This window comes from Primulina tabacum, chromosome 12, assembly GCF_025594145.1.
Source record: "Primulina tabacum isolate GXHZ01 chromosome 12, ASM2559414v2, whole genome shotgun sequence".
Taxonomy (NCBI): Eukaryota; Viridiplantae; Streptophyta; class Magnoliopsida; order Lamiales; family Gesneriaceae; genus Primulina; species Primulina tabacum.
In genome coordinates, this window is record NC_134561.1 from 3,116,623 (window position 1) to 3,134,939 (window position 18,317).

The 18,317-nt window shown below is 34.9% G+C and overlaps 1 long non-coding RNA gene across 1 annotated transcript; it reads right to left on the reverse strand.

The window, feature by feature from the left end:
• Window positions 1-15,457: 15,457 nt before the first annotated feature.
• Window positions 15,458-17,975, reverse strand: LOC142520047 (uncharacterized). The gene is made up of 2 exons (XR_012813885.1): window positions 17,833-17,975; window positions 15,458-15,664 (listed from the first exon to the last, which is right to left on the reverse strand). It is a non-coding gene; the product is annotated as an uncharacterized LOC142520047 (long non-coding RNA).
• Window positions 17,976-18,317: the final 342 nt, after the last annotated feature.

Sequence of the window (18,317 nt, forward strand, 5' to 3'; positions counted from 1 at the left end):
TATGAAAATATTTAAGATTAGGCTTCTTTCCCATGATGATCTCATAAGATGTCATGGTTGAACAACTTCTTAAATAGACCATGTTCGAAATATGGCATGCTGTATTAAGGGCTTCTGCCCAAAAACGCTTCGAGATATTCTTTGAAGCCAGCATCACCCTTGCCATTTCTTGCAAAGACCTGTTCTTTCGTTCGACAATGCCATTTTGTTGTGGGGTTTTTGGTGCTGAAAATTCATGTGAAATCCCCTTCTTGTCACAAAAGGATGAGAATAAAGAGTTTTCAAATTCCTTACTATGATCAGTTCTGATCCTTCTCACCTTTAAATTATGAAAGTTTGTGATTCTTCTGACCAATTGTTTAAACACATCAAAAGTGTCTGATTTCTCCCTAATAAAACTCATCCATGAATATCGTGAGAAATCATCAACACAAACAAAGGAATACTTCTTACCTCCGAAGCTTTCCACTTCCATAGGACCCATAAGACCCATAAGCTTTCCACTGGGTGCCACACGCGAGTCTGTTTTCCTTTTTGACAATCTCCGCACACATATGGTATTTCGGATGAAATATTAGGCATACCTCTTACTGCATCGTACTTACTCAAGTTCTTCAAGGTTTTGAAATTTGCATGTCCTAGTTTTTAATGCCAAAGGTCAAGTTCGGTAATTTGCACATGTTTGCATGAAAGTTCTTCACCTATTTGATAGCAATTATCCGAGGACCTTGTACCTGTCATAATGCACATGTTATTTTCATCAAAGACTTCACAAGTATGTTTATCAAACTTAACAAGCAAATTATCATCACACAGTTGACTTATGCTTATCAAATTTGAATTTAATCCTTCAACATGAAGCACATTGTGGAGCTTTGGTAGTCCTTCAACATTCAATGTACCATTGCCCACAATCTTTCCTTTAGCTCCCCCTCCATAGGTCACTCTACCACAATTTTGTTCAACATAATCGATGAGATGTTCTCTTGAACCTGTCATGTGGCGTGAACTTCCACTATCAAAGTACCAATGACCTACAGTGTTAGTTTTTAACGAAGTATAGACAACATTACAGTGAGTTTTTACCTTTGGTACCCAAATTTGTCTTACTGTAGGTCGATGATGGGAGGTGTTGCGGGTAATGTTGGACAACATTCGGGGCAACATCCGACTCGACTTTTGGTTCATGCGGCCATCCCTGAGTTTAAAACAGTAGGGCCTGATATGACCATGCTTAAAGTAGTAATGACATACATACCTTCGTTTTCTTCGCTTAGGGACATGTGTAGTATGTTGTCTTCTTGGTAGAGAGCTTTTGATTGGAGATGTAGTTTGTAAAGGAGTGAATGTTTCAGTTTTTCCTTTCACAAAAACAGTCGACTTGGAAGATTCACCAATCTCGAACACACTGTCTTTGAAGCCTATGCCTTTTTTGTCATCTCTTCCCATCAAAAGTATGGAGTCAAGCTTGGATGTGCTTGAGTTAAATTCGGACAAAGTTTCAGTTGTCTTTTGTAGTTCTTCTTTGGTTTTACCAAGTTCCAAATCCTTCTTGCTCAAAATTACCTGAAGTTTGGCAACTACGGCTTTTAGATCAACGTTCTCCTTCACAAGACTTGAGTTCAACTTGTTTCTTTTGGTCCAATTTTCAAACAACTCTTCATAAAGCTTTTGCACACTTTCAAGAGTGATTTCTTCATCATCAGCTTCTGATTCATCATCTCTACTCAAATTTCCAGAAGTTGTGGATTTCAAACATACTGAATTTTTGCAGATGTTTCGGCCAGGTGTGGCAACACCTAGGGCAACACCTAAAGGGTTCACCTGCAGTTCGCGATTTTCTGTCAATAATGCAGTCATGGAGGTTTGATTTTCTTCATCAGTGGTTTTCTCCTCAGCATCGGATTCTTCATCGCTTAGAGACACATTGTAGCCTTTGTTTTTTTGCAACCTGTTAGCACATTCATTGGCATAGTGTCCAAATCCCTTGCACTCTCTACACTGCACCGAATCATACCTTTTTGAATTGTATTGTCCCTTGCCTTCATTCCTTGATTGAAATTGTTGCTTGGCAGGGTACTTTTGTGGCCTTTCGAGTGCAGGGAGGCTTGGAAATTTAGATAGTTGTGCATCCTTATTCTTATCTCTGATTCTTTTTAAGTAGTCACCAAGTTTCTTTGTAATAAATGAGATAGAATCCTCACAGAGATCAGAATCATTGACTTCTTGAGATATTTGAAGGAGTTCATTGTAGGAGTCATTTGAAGCTTGGAATGCGATTGTCTTCTCTTTATCCTTTTTCTGCATGTTCAGGTTCATCTCAAAAGTGCGGAGTGAACTGATAAGATCTTCCAATGCCATCTGAGAAGTGTCCTTAGCCTCATCTATTGCGCAAATTTTTATGTTGAATCTTTCGGGCAGATAATGGAGGACCTTGCTAACTAGACGCTCATTGGAGATAGAGTTTCCAATACTGAATGCCTCATTAGCAATTTCCCGTAGGCGACGATCGTAATCGAGTATGTTCTCAGATTCTTCCATCCTCATCATCTCGAATTTGGAAGTGAGTATCCTCAATCTGGTCCGTCGCACACTCTCAGAACCTTCACAGTGTCTTTGGAGAGTATCCAATGCACTTTTAGCAGAAGTACAGTTTGTGATTAAACTGAACATTATCATGTCAACCGATGTAAATATTGCATTCAAGGCCTTTGAGTCGTAGTTGGAATTTTGCACTTCATCAGCAGTCTAGTCGGTTTCAGGCTTTGGCAAGTTGTCACCCTCTTGATCTAACGTGACTGGTGGAGTCCATCCATTGATGACGCGCTGCCATGCCCGTTCATCTATAGATTTTATGTAGTATCTTATTTTGACCTTTCATAGGCTGTAATTGGTACCATCTAGGACTGGTGGTCGAAGTGATGCACTTGCAAATGAAGTGTCCATTTGATTTATTCACTGTCAAACAAAACAAAAAACAGAATCAGCACTTAGTATATCAAGAGTAGGCTCTGATACCACTTGTTAGAATTATTTTGTCTGACAGATGCTCAAAATAATAAGAATATCAGTATATGATGTAAAATAGAAAATTTGTGTTTTGTCAGAATTAGGTGTTGTTCCATATGTTACAACATCTGGGACAACATGCAGCGGAAAATCATATTTTGTAACACAAATTGACTTTAAATAAACAACTTAGACGAGATTAAATTTGCACAAGTATAAATATTTGTGCGATGCCTTATGGCAAAAATATATCACTAGAAAAACCAATCGTTTACAAAAATCAATCACTAGTGATTCTCACTAAAATCAGTTTCCCAAACAAGTTGAGAAAACAAATGCTTTCTAAAACAAATAACCAGAATAAACTAAAACAAGAAAGCAAAACGTGTTGCTAAAAAGTAGATCCACGAGAAGTAATCTTCGGCCAACTTCCTCACAGATGTTGTCCGCAGATGTTCGCAACATTCACAGCAACACTCTATCACACTCTTCACAGCACGTCTCTTGAATAAGGTTTTATCCGAATTCCTGAACGTGCACACATGAGTGAATATTGACCGAGCGAGGAGAAGAGAACTCAATGATGTCTTGGTCTCTTATTTATAGATGTGGAGTTTCATTCCATAAGGTAACCTACTTCACAAGGAAAGATAAGAGTTTTGTTAGGAATAAACTCTTTTTAAACATTACTACCATATCTCATCAATTCATTATCACAAATATCATATCTCCGAATATATTTAAATGATTATCTCATTATCTAAGAAAGTAAAAATCATATTAAATATTACTTAGTCAAGGCAACAAGGATAGCATGTTGTTAAGGAAATAATTTAAGTCAAGAAATATATTAATTAAATTCGGAAATAATATTTTCCTTCAGTTGATATATACACGCGCGCGGGCACACACATATATATACTAAATCGAGTGGTCGACGAAACAATGTTAAATAAATATTTATCAAATATTCAAAATGTTGATATATACGCGCGCGCGCACATTAGTCTGGACTACTAATTTTTCTATTAATTTGTCTGGACCAATATCGGTGGGGTTGACTCGTCTCACAGATAAAGATTCGTGAGACCGTCTTATAAGAGACATATTCAATTTTATTTTATTGCAAAAGTTGAATCAAGAAGTCTTAAAATTTCATCTCTTTTGGTCTTTCATTCAGTTGTTATTGATACCAACTTGTATACCTTGGTTGCTCAATATCTAACTAAATATATGCATAACTTTTTTAAAATTGTTTAACCTCGGTGACGTAGGTATACGTAATTTTTAAAGTTATTCTAGTTCGGACAAGTTTTTATATAAAAAATATTTTAAAATAAACGCCTTTAAAAAAAACGATGTTATAATTAAAAATAATCAAGAAAATGCTTCTACAACTATTTTATAATCCATGCTTGGAGTATAATTTTTTTAAAAAAATGCAAAACTGTTTTATAAAAATCTAATCCAAACACACATTAAATTTTTTCACTTATAAAATATTAAAAGCTATTTTAAAGTACTTGTAATCGAGCCTCAATTTTTTTATATTTTTTTTATTATGACGATAAAACTCACAACTGAGATCTTTCGACGTAAAATGAATAAATCCGAACGAATATATTGGAGGAATTAATAACATGAAATCAAATGAATGCAGCAATTTCTGACATTTTAGCACAATCAGTTTGACTACGAAAATGAAAAAAACAAAAGTATTATTATTATTATTATTATTATTATTATTAATCATTAATAAAGGTCAAAAAGCGAAGTAAAGAAGGATAATAACAAGCATTCGAGCCTGTTTTAGCGGGGGGACGTGCTATTTGTTTACATCCATTAGTTTGTAAGAAATTCAATGCAGATTTTGATGGGGATCAAATGGCTGTTCATGTACCTTTATCTTTGGAGGCTCAAGCGGAGGCCCGTTTACTTATATATGTTTTCTCATATGAATCTTTTGTCTCCCGCTATTGACGATAGAACTCAAAGTCGTTATCTTTCAATACGCATTGGTCATGTTAGTCAGATAAATCATGTTAAGCAAACCCGTACGACGTGCTATCCCGAAAAAGTATGGGTAAGAGAATCAAACTCATAATAATTAATCAAACACTTAATCACTCCGACGACTGAGATAGCACAATCAAGTCAAGGATTTTTTTAATCATATCAGTTACTAATTCTCAACTCTGATGAACAATGAAATGATTAAGATAATAATTGTTAATTTAAAAAAATGGTAAATAATCAGCAACAAAATGGGAAAAAGGATAAAGAAAAGATGAAATATGTATGCTAGGACCCAAAGCATGGTAATAAATAAACAATCAATATAAGAATAGATATTTTGTGTGACGGTCTCACAGATTTTTTTTATTGCGAAATTATTCAACCTTAATCGTGTTTACATTAGAAAATAATAGTTTTGCATGAAAAGTAATTTTTTTCATTTGATGACCAAAATGAAATATCTATCTCACGAAATTGACACGTGAGACCGTCTTATCGGAATTTTTGTTTTAATATAAATGCCGAGATCCCAAATTTAGGCGTGGCAAAAGAAGGGAAACACGAGAAAAAGTAGAATGTAAGGATGTAAGGAGACATATCGTGGTATGTAAGAGATTTCAAATTTGTCTACTTGTAAATTTGTGGGGCTATGCATAATTTATTGGTTCTTTTTGGGCACTTTTTTTGGGGCACGTAAAAAGGTCATTTTCTTTTTCAAAATCTTCCGACACTTTGTTTTTTTGTTTTTTGTTTTAGAAATAACAAGAATCGATATATGAATTTTCCACTAAGATTTAGTTCAAATATTTTGAGTAAAAAGATGTTGGATGGAAGTGTTTTCCCCATATTAGATCCGATTCTCCTTGAGTCTGAGTTAGTTTAAATCTAACGTGATCGATAATATGTTACTTGCAACCAAGGTTCTCAAAAATCCGAAGCGTGACGAATCATCAAAATTAAGTTTCAGAATTTTCAATTCTTATTAGGGTTGGTATTATTTTGAGTATTAGTTAATAAATATGGATTTATTATTTTTTTAAATAGCTACAATGTCATATCGTATTATATATATATATATATATATATTTTATATATAGAGTGTGTGTGTGTCTATATATCTATATATCTATACTTCTATACTATATCTATACTTCTATACTATATTATTAAGTGTGAGGATATGATAATAACTACCTAAAGAGGACACCAATTTATTCTTCCAATTTTACCCTTATATGATACTAATATTACACTTTTGTTTTTTGTTTTTTTTTTCAATTTCAACACACACTTTTATTTTTATTTTTTTTATTTCAACAATTCAAATATCAATTTAGTCCCTCCATAATTTGTCAAATTTCACTTTAGTCCATCGATAATGATAAAAAAAATTGTACACACACGCATCGCGTGTGCAGAATAACTAGTATATACAAATGCTATGTTATTAAACTTGTGTTCGTTATAGTAACTTTTGATATTATGATATGTATTTTATTTTGTTTATTATTTGATGTCACATCACAGTTTTATACCGACGTTAATACGAACGTACACATAACAAATAGTTTGTATCATTTTCAACTATAGTTGGACAAGAGCATCGCATTTGATATTTTAAAAATTATATTATATGTTAAAAAGACTATATTATCATAAATTCACTGACACAAAATTATCTCAATCTTATCAAAATCTTATTTTAATATTTAAATTTAATTGATCATCGTATCACTTTTTTTTTTTTTTTTTTCAAAACGCCATAATTTGTTAAACAAAACTTTTAACCGTAATTCAATTATTTTTAATTTTAATATAATCTCTAAAATTTCAAAAATTACGGAAAATAAATAAATTATAAAATAATATAACTTAAATATTTTAAATTATACCAATAATAGCAAAAACTTGTGTGAGACGGTCTCACGGGTCGTATTCTGTGAGACAGATCTCTTATTTAGGGTCATGCATGAAAAATTATTAATTTTTATGCTGAGAGTATTACTTTTTATTGTGAATATCGGTAGAGTTAACCCGTTTTACATATAAACATTCGTGACACCGTCTCACAAAAGACATAATACCAATAATATAAGCAATTATTACAGCTAACACACGTCGAGTGCCAAGATGCTCTATTGTCCATCAAATACTCGGGGTTAGCGAGAAAGATCGATAAGACCAATAGGAAAATGGATATGCGATCATTTTAGCCCATTTAAGTTATTGGGCCCATACACGTATGTATTCCTACTAACTAACAAAAATTATATATACTAATTATCCGTGACATTCGATGCGTGTATTATTGTGTAAAAATAAATATTATTTTATTAAAATATAATATTATATTTATAAATCAGATAAGATTTATTGATATAATTTAAACTTTTAAAAAAATTAGAAATAAGTTAGAGAACAAATCGGAAAAAAAGATTTAAAGATGTACAAAATTATTAACAAACCAACGCCAGTAAAGTTAGTTAACAAATATTATGAAAGGTAAAACTGTAAAGAAAATTTGGTGTCACGTTGACATATCAAATTTAGTCAGTATGAGATGCTCAAGTTTAAATATATGTTGTATCAAACATCACTACATCACCAAAATGTAGTGTATGCCCTCTTTGATATATGATCCACCCAAAAACATCGACTAAAGCTATTGTCCGAATCGGTATCATAATCAAAGATAAAGTTGAACACTTGTCTTTATCAGAATGAAAGAAATCAATCAATGTTTCTGCATCGATACCCTTATGCTCATCTCTAAGAGTTTTCTCATAGTTTATCATCTCTCTTTCTGCAAACTGTTCACTCAGTGCTTTCTTTGATGAAGAAACAATACGATGTGAGCGTAACAAATGCACCTTTGAAGGAGTTGACAGTGGCTGATTATGACTTTCCATAAAGATACTAACAACCCAAACAAGACCGGTTTGTTCCTTCACAAATGAAATCTTTGACTTATATCCAGTTCTAATCTCACCCCAGCTCTTTCCTTTATTGGTTAATCACTTTTTGCTTGTTTACTCCATCTGATTTCATCTGTATGTATTTCTTTAAAGTTTACAAATTTTTTCCAGATAACTTCGTTTGTTTTCTTACTTTTTTTTTGCTATTGCTCATTCTTGCACTAAAATCAGATTCTTGTGCGTATTGGTTATAGAACGAAAACGCATCCTCTACAGATTTGAATTTCATCCTTATTTTTGGCTTTTGATCATCTTCAACTTGGGAATGTATGACTATTCATCGCCCTTGTTTTCTTCCATTTCTATAAAATATGAAAATGACAAAATTAAAATAGATACATATACTACTTATTGCACATAGGCACATAAAAAGAATTGAATTGAGTTGCCCTTTGCTGTAGATATATCAACCCATAATATTCTGAAGTGTAAGCAATAGGGTGTAAGAAAAATAATATGCCAACTTTACGAACATTACATACTAGCTTGATTTCTAAATACCCACCGGATTCCAATAACAACTTGATGAGATGGTCTAGGTACAAGAAACCAAACTTCATTTATTTTAAATTGATTCAGCTCTTCTTGTATAACTTCAATCCAACTGGGATCCAGAAGAGCTTCTTCAATCTTCTTTGATTCATCCTAAGAGATGAAATCAGCATGCATATATTCATTAGTCATTTGTCCTTCTGGTTCTTAACGGAGCTGCTGGATTACCAATGACCAAAGATGAAGGATGAGATTTTCTCCAAACAAAAGAGTTTAAAGATATTTCTCCCTAGTTTGATGGATTCGGATCATGCTCAGCTAAAGCAGCAGCAGGTTCTGGAATGTCAACTTCTAGTTCTGGTACGTCCTGTGTCTGAACAACTAGTTCTACCAGGGGAATGTCTGGTTCTAGATTTTGAGCATCTTGGACACTTGGTTCTGCATCATCTTCACTATCCAGTTCCAGATGAATCCTGTCTAATATGTTACTCAAATTTGACACGTTAGAAATTCCAGGAGCACTGCCATCTTCATCAAAAACAACATGAATAGATTCTTCAACATTAAGAGTTCTGTTATTGAAAATTATAAATGCTTTGCTTACTGCTGAATATCCAGGAAATAATCCAGAATCTGATTTTGAATCAAACGCAGAAAGATAATTTTTACCATTATTGTGCACAAAGCATCTGCAACCAAATACATGAAAATATGATACATTAGGCTTGCTCCCTTTCCATATCTCATATGGAGTCTGATTCTGCCTTTTGTTGATCATGGTTCTGTTTTGCGTATAGCATGCTGTGTTGATTTCTTCTGCCCAGAAGCACTGAGAGATGTCTGCATCTGCTAGCATAGTTCTAGCAGCTTCTTTAAGAGTTCTGTTTCTCCTCTCAGCTACTCCATTTTGTTGAGGCGTTCTGGCAGCTGAAAATTCATGATGAATACCCTGTTCATCTAAATATAACTCAAGAATCTTGTTAGTAAATTCAGTGCCCCAATCACTTCTGATTTTAATGACAGAAACTTATTTTTCATTTTGAATCCTTTTCAGAAGCTTGATCAGGAGGCTACTGGTTTGATCTTTTCCAGCAAGAAATACTACCCAAGTAAATCTAGAAAAGTCATCAACAAGTGTATACTTCATTACCCCTAATCTCATGATAGGGATTGGACAAATAAGTCCATATGCAATAATTCCAAACACCTTGATGTTGATTTACTACCTTTATTCTTGAAGCTAGATCTCAATTGTTTACCAAGTTGACATGCAGAACATACATGATTCTTAACGAAATTAATATCAGGTAAACCATCAACTATGTTCTGCTTCTTGAGATTTTAAATAAACTTGAAGTTTAGGTGATTCGATCTCTTGTGCCATAGCCAATGTTTATCACTAAGGGAGGCAACTAAACATGTAGGAATATTAACATGATCTTTATTCCATGAAACTTTGTAAGTGTTGCCTTCTCTTTTTCCTTTTAATACAGTAAACTCATAAGCATCTTTAACTGTGCATGTGTGCTTCTGAAAAGCTACAGAGTAACCATTATCACACAGTTGAATAATGCTAATTAAATTATAACAAAGATTTTCAACCAAGAGCACGTCATTTATAGTAATGTTACCATGGATAATCTTATCCTTACCCACGGTTTTACCTTTTGAGTTGTCCCCAAAAGTTATCTTTGGTCCAGTACAACTCATTATTTTTGAGAGTAGACTCTTTTGTCCGGTCATATGTCTGGAACATCCACTGTCCAGATACCATGTGGAGCTGCTGATCTTGGCTTTTATCTCCTGTTCCTGCAAACACAAGTTCTAGTAAATGGTACCCAATCTATTTGGGTCCAAGCCTTATCAATCCTTTAGGAACCCACATTTGTACAATTCTAGGTGACCTTGTACTTCGGGTATCCACAGAGGTGTGTGCAATAGAAGGTCTGTTATCTCTAACAGAATGCATATTAGAATGTTGTTCTTCCCTTCTGTTTTTGTTGTCTGGTCTGTATCTCTTCTGAACAGGTCTAGAATTATAGTACTGGTTGTTTCTAACCTTCATCGAGGGTTGTCCTCCTGATTTGAATCCTCTACTGGATCCATAACTCTTGTAAACTCTTCCCTTAGGTACAACATAGCCCAGACCATAATGCTTCTTTCTATTCGTCTGATCTACAGTCCCTTTAACTCGAACAGTTGGTACTACTGGTTCATATATCACACTGGATTTAACAAAACGAATGTATTTCCCTTTGCTTGTATCCAGTTCTGGCTTAGTACTGGTTTCAAAAGTGCTTTTACTATTGCTGAATCCGATACCACTCCTATCTCCAGATTGTTTATGCAATTCTTGCATCTTCTCTAGTGAAACAGAAGATTTGTTCCATGCATTTTACCAGAATAGATAGCTTCTGATTCTCATACTTCATCTTCTGGAAATTTTCATTCACTCTGTCATTCTCAATTCTTAATTTGTTCATCTCAACTTTTAAATCATTGCAGCTATTCTCTTGCAAGCAAGTGAACCTACTAACTTGATCCTTTAAGTTTTGATTCTCAATCTTAACTTCCTCGAATGACTGAGAAAGTCTCGAGTACTCTTCCACCATGCCATGCAGTGCTTTAACCAAATCAGTTCGTGTAAATTCATTAGAGTCAAAGTCAAATACCTCTCCAGATGTCGAGGTTGATTCAGTGTCTGCCATGATACATTTGATCTCTTCTGCATCGCTATCACTAGAATGACTTTCTGAGTCAGAATATTCGGAACTAGAATCCGTCCATTTTGATTTGCTTTCTTTGCAATCATCGCTTTGCGATCTCTTATGGATTTCTTGTCATTCCTCATGTATTCCTTTTTCTTTTGATCATCCTTCTTTGGATTAGGGCAATCAGCGATGAAATGCCCGACTTTTCCACAATTAAAACATGCCATGTCACCAGGTGGACAATCCTTTTTGAAGTTTTGGTTAGGACCCTGGTAGGCTCGGTGATTCTTGTTCATGAATCTGGAAAATTTCTTCACAAATAAAGACATTGCATCGTCGCTGATCTGTTCAGCAGTCTTTTCAGATGTTCTTTCGATGGCAGTAGCAGGTGATGCACTTGGAACAACTGCAGCAGTAGCAGTAAGAGCCTTGGTAGATGGATTTGATGAGGGCTCTTCTCCACTTCTCACTTCGAGTTCAAACTCATAGGCTTTTAAGTCTGCAAACAAGTTGTGTAGTTCTAACTTGTTCAGATCTTTAGATACTCTCATAGCCATAGTTTTTACGTCTCATTCTCTGGGTAAAGTCTCATAACTTTGAGTGTTATTTCTCTGTTGTCATATTCTTTTCCCAGAGCTGCTAACTCATTAACCAAGCTGCTGAAACGTTCATCAAACTCGCTCAGGGTTTCTCCAGCTTTCATTTTCAGATTCTCAAACATCTGTATTGCTACAGACAACTTATTATCCTTTGTCTGTTCATTTCCTTCACATATTTGGATTAGTTTTTCCCAAATCTCTTTTGCAGTAGAACACATCTTGATCTTGCTGAAGTTGTTCTTATCAAGTGTTTTGTAGAGAATGTTCTTCGCAACATTGTCTAGATTGGCTTTCTTTTTGTCCTCGCCAGTCCATTCACTTCTGTGTTTCTCAACCATTTGTGGTGCCCCCTCAGTAACAGCAATAGTTGTATTTGGCTTTAAAATTTTCAGGGGACCATCTGTGATGACAAACCACATGTCATCGTCTTGAGCTGCAAGATGAGCTAGCATGCGGATCTTCCAGTCATCGAAGTCTTCTTTTAAGAACATGAGAACTTTGCTGAAATGTGCCATTTCTGTTGTAAATATTTAGAACAAGAAAAATTTGCTCTGATACCACTTGTTGGGGATCGATAAGGAGTTTAGAGGGGGGTGAATAAACTATTTCATTTGTTTAACGATTTTGCAAAGAGTGCTAGAATCCTGTTAGAGATTATAGCTAGTCTTGTTCGAATGTAAGTCTAGTAGATCATAATAAGTGCGGAAACGATCCACTGGAGTACGATGAGAAATAATAGGACAGTAGGCAGTAGAACAATGGCTGTTTCTGGAAGTTCGAAGATAAAATCTTCTACGTCTCCCCTTCTTCTATTTCCGGAAGGTATCACTAAAAAACTTTGGATTTTACAGTACAACACTTGTACACACCCACTTCAGTAGGGCTTACCCTTAGCCTACTAAAACTCTTAGTTACACAACTCAGTAAAAAACGAATACAACAAAGTTCTGGAAAAGTCTCTTTTCCAGTTTACAAACTCTTCTCAATGATATAGTAAAAGGTGTTAACTTGAAGAGAGTTATGAAATAGTAACATTACAAAATGATCTCAGAAGATCGGATATTGATAATAAAGCGTGTGCTGCTTTTCTGTATATTGAGCTTTGAAGATAAGTAGTAGTTGATGATAGCTCAAACTTACGTTGGAATAATCGTTGCGTTGATAAAGATAATAACATTATTTTCTATAAAGAATTGATCTTCTTATATATAGAAAGCTTGGGTCCAATGTAAACAAAAAACGGCTTCTTTTGACTCCTGATAAAATCAGCTTTATTACCTAAAAAGGTTTTTGCAGAGAGCTTTCAGAATAATCAGTCTTTGTTTTATACAAAAACTGGTAAGGCATATTAAATAACTTCGTACAACATTAATGGTTCAATTAATACTTGTACTAGGTAATGTAACGGTAACATTTAAGATATCACGATCAAGTAAAAGATGTTAAGTTACTTCTGCTTAAACTACGTTCTGCTTATAAAGCTGCGTTTTGCTTCTGGTCTTTCTAAGCTGATAAGTACTCGAAGAGTACTGCTTTTGTTAACGAGATACAATAGCTTCTGTTTTTATATAGTCTTCTTGTTTTATCTATCGCGACCTATTGGTTTTTTAATGCTCGGTTACTCGTACAAATGATAATAATGCGTTTATGTCATTTAATATGTAGTTATTTAGCTCATTATGTTTTTTTACATGTTGATTGAGGTATCGATATTGAGATTGAATATGATTTCTAGATTGTCTATGGTGTATTGAGAATGAATATGTGTCTAAATAGTGATAGTAATGATGTGTAGGTAGAAGTAGTGTAATGAAATTGGTAGAAAATGAGATGTAAATATGGCAGTTTTTACTGGTTTTAGCATAATGATTAGAATATATATCCAAATTATGTGAGGCCATAACCATTAAAAATCTAAGATGTAATACTAAAATTTTCATGTTTTGGGTTTTGTCAAAATCATTGTGGAAGACAAGCCAAAAGTGCCCTGAAGTGTGTCGTGTATATCGTCATTTCTTCACTGACACATGTTGGGAGAATAAGTATAACTTTTTACTCAGACCTCCAAATGACATGAAACTAGTTGGCGATTCAAGTTAAGACATAGTGCTACAAATTTTATGTTTACTACTTTTTCAGATTATGAAAGGAAGAAACGTTTTTTGAGCGGTTTTTGATGAAACAGTGTGCAGGGCCGAAAGTTGCTCGCCCGGGCTGAAGAGAATGTCCGCTCGGGCGGACCTGCATAAAATTTTTAAAGTTTAGGGCCGAGAGTTCCTTGCCCGGGTGGTAAAAGACGTCCGCCCAGGCGCCGCCTCATGTATAAAAAGATAAGTTTCAACTTTCTAAGCAAATCCAACAATTTCTTCACCTCTTTACCAGCAAAACACGAAGGAAACAAGATTTTTTCCTCCCAAAAGCTCACTTCTTCATTTCTTTCATCATTTTGAAGTTAGAATTAAGTTTTCCATCACAAGAACTTCTAAGGGTGTAAGTTTTCTTCTCTTTTAGTTATTATACATGTAGAGGACAATAAAGGAATGATTTTCACCTAGTATATACATAGTGATTGGTTTATTGATGTATTTGACAGTATAGAGCGAGAAACATCGTCTCAAACCAGTAGTCGTACACTTGCACTGTAAGTTGGCATGTTCTTGAAGTAATACATGAGTAATATTATGAATTTCAAATGCTTCCCATTGATTATTGCTATATGTACATTGTTAGTATCTTTATTGATGAAAACATAGCACCATATTCCATTGTTATATATAAATATGAAAGAAACTCATGAATATTGATGATGGGTGCTATGTTATGAACATGAACATGAAAGAAAAATGACTGATTTTTACATGATATAGAGCTTGTTGACATCATGGGTGGTTTTAAGTCCACCAAACCTATTGGCCAATATATGTTCATGGGGCATGGGATTGCCAAAGGTTCTCCTTGACGTCCAACACAGTAGTAGCTATATAATAAAGCAAGCACGGTAGTACATGTCAACTAATGAGGCTCAAGTACAAAAACGAACATGAATATATGCTATAGTACGACATGATTTAAAGATTTATTGTAACGTCTCACTCATTTTTAAATTCTACTGGACATTTTTTTTTTTAAATAAAAGCTCGCATTTTCGAAACAACATTTAAAATAATTGTAATTATCTTACCGTAAAAATAGTGCAGTTTAAATCAACCAAACTCATCCAAAATCATACGTAAACATAGGGGTGGGTACGGTACGGCATGCCGTACCGAACTACGGTACCGTATACCGTACCGAAAATATCGGTGAGGAATTTTTCCATACCGATACCGGAAATTCGGTATACCGCACATTCGGTATACCAAATTTTCGGTATGAAAAAAGTTCATACCGGTACCGTACCGACACCGAAAAAATTGTCGGTATACCTGAAAACATTTCAGTATACCGACAATTTTTTCGGTATTATACTGAAATAGTTTTCGGTATACCGAACTTAAATTTAAAAAAATAATAATAAAAAATTATTTTCGGTATACCGAAATACCGAAAAAAAATATTCTGTACCGATACCGATATCGATACCGAAAATTTCGGTACGATATCGAAATTTTCGGTATACCGATTTTTTCGGTAAGTTCGGTATTTTTTCGGTACGGGTTTTTCGGTATTTTGGTATTTTTTGTCACCCCTACGTAAACATAAACGAGTAAAAATCTTAAATCCATCAACGTATGAAAATATTCATCTCCTCTCCATCTCATAAATCGTAATGCGGAAAACATGTGATCCTCGGGTCGTGTCACCCCACCAAGTCTGCCTACTCAGAGTTCGGCACCTCCAGTCTCCTCACCATTTAGCTCACCTACATCACACACGCCTAGTGAGTCTAAAGACTCAACACGCATGTACCAGGAATAACAAGTACATATACATAGCACACAGCAGTGAAAAATATCATACTCACCATATCTTTCATGAACTTAAAAGCATAACGTAAACGTGTTATGTAAAATCATATCATATTACAGCATGTCATGTCATCATATACGTAAACGTGTCGTGTAAAATCATAATGCCAACATACCTTTCAAGAACTTTAAAACATGAACATAAACATGTCGTATAAAATCATGTCGTGTCAAATCATGTCATCTCATATCTTCATATACGTGTCAAAACATGTCATATCATGTTATCATATACGTAAACGTGTCGTGTAAAATCATATCGTATTAAAGCATGTCATCTCATGTCATCATATACGTATACATTTTCTTTTTAATTGAATTCAGTTCATTAGCTGTGACTTGCGTATCATCATGTCAGTCGATGGATCCATCTACGTGTAACAACAATACTGGGCGGCGGGGACACCAGCGACACTCTCACCCGTCAACTGGGCCTTGGCCTATCATATCATCATACCATGTCAATGAAAATACGATCGTCGGGCTCCCTCTATGGCCTTCTCCCGTAAACGGGCTCCCTCTGGGGCCTTTTCCCTCACGATATATCTCCAATCATATCATCATGTCATCGTATTTGTCACAACTAAATCACTTTCCTTCGAAACGTGTCATCATATTCATCACTTAATAAAATTATGCATATACGTAATTTTTTTCCTTTAAACCAAGCATGCACCGTATTTATCATAATTGCGTAAAAATAGTAAACATGATGCATAAATATTTAAAACATGATAAAATGTGCTCAGGGCGCTGCCTTGACCAAAATCTCATCCCGGGTGCAAAATGACCATTTTGCCCCTCGAATCCAAAAATTATCGTTTAACCCCTGGACCTTTAATTTCACGTTTTTGACCTTATCTTAATTCCATTGACTCTAACATGTCCCAAATAATTATTTAAGCCTACATGAATTTTCTCATATTTTTATTTTGCTTAAATCGATGACTTTTAAATTAATCTTTAAATATAACATATTAATGCGTCTTAATCCCGAATTAAACCAAACATTAGCATAAAATTCCCAAATTAAAAATTTAGACTTCTAATAATTATTTGAGCTTAAATATAATTTTTCATAATTTTATTAAGCTTAAATCTAGGTGTTTCAATTAATTCTTTAATTATCGTTTCGTGCGACGATTAAATCTCAGATAAATCCAAAACTCATTATTTTGATCCGAAGCTTACCAAACTCCTTAAAATATCCAAAACATTTTAAAGCATTCCTAGACGTAAACTCGAGTCAAATTCATAACTTAACCGATTCGTTGTAAAACTTGAACCGGGGTCTCGGTTTTAACCCGAACCGATCCGAAACTTTAACCGAATTTTTCCCAACCTATTACCACACCTTATAAACACATTATCAGCCCTAAAACCATTAATATCAGACCCCCTAACCTCTCGAACAGACCTTGAAAGCTGCTGGACGTTCGGTAATACGAAATCCCTACAAACCCTCTTGCACCTACCCGCGTGATTATCGATCCTAACCAAAAGCCGACGTGTCCAGCATCTTACCAGCTATGCTAGAGTCATGACCGAACCCAAGAGACCCTCCTCGAACCATCCTAACTAATCCTACTGCCCCAACCAACCAACCCCCGCGTTGATCCACCTAAACCGCTCAACAACCAACCGAGCCTCTCCTTGCATTACTCCCTTCGATCTGCTACTGAGCCAAGACCAGCAGCTCACGGCTCCCTCCTAGACATGTCACGGACCCAAGTGGTTCAGTTTCTTAGCCAGGATCGAACCATGCATAGCTGCCCTAAAAATCTATAGATCCGTTCGACATAAACACGCAAATGCCAAACTAACGGCTCCTCTGCCTAAACAAGCCCCGACGCACCTTCAGCCTCCTTACCTCATACCACTCGACACCTACAGACCCTTATCAACCAAAATAGCAGGCCCCTTACACAAAAAGGATGCATGTTGAACTCCAAAACCGAAAAAACTTCAAGCTATGCTTTGGATCGAGAAATCCTTAGACAAATGCACACATAACAACATACATATGACATGTAAGATGCAGAAATAATAGTACGAGACGTGCCTTGATGATAATATACTCGAAACTAGAAGAACCGCGTGAAGGGAAGGCACCAGAGGAATTTTCTTTGAAAGATCAAGCTTGGCCGAAGCTTCCATGGAGTTTGCTACTGAAAAACTGAGAGAATTCTGAATGGGAGGGGTGAGTGTCGGTTGTGGGAGTGATGATGGTAGGTATAATGGGCCCTTATATATTAATTAAATAGTTAATTAATAGATAATGGGTCATAAATTGCTAATTAAAGAGTTTAAAAAGAATTTTAAGTCCAATAAGCTTAAAAGTAGACTCATTAAATCCAAACATACTCTCGAAAAATATTTCGTGTTGGAAAGTTTATGAAAATATTAACCGAACCCTCAAAAAGGCCCTCGATTCGATAAAATTTGCGTACCGAAAAAAATAAAATCATGCGGGTAAAAATACCTATTAAATCCCAATTCTTGAAAAATAACTTTAAAACATCTTATATTAATTAACAAAAATTAATT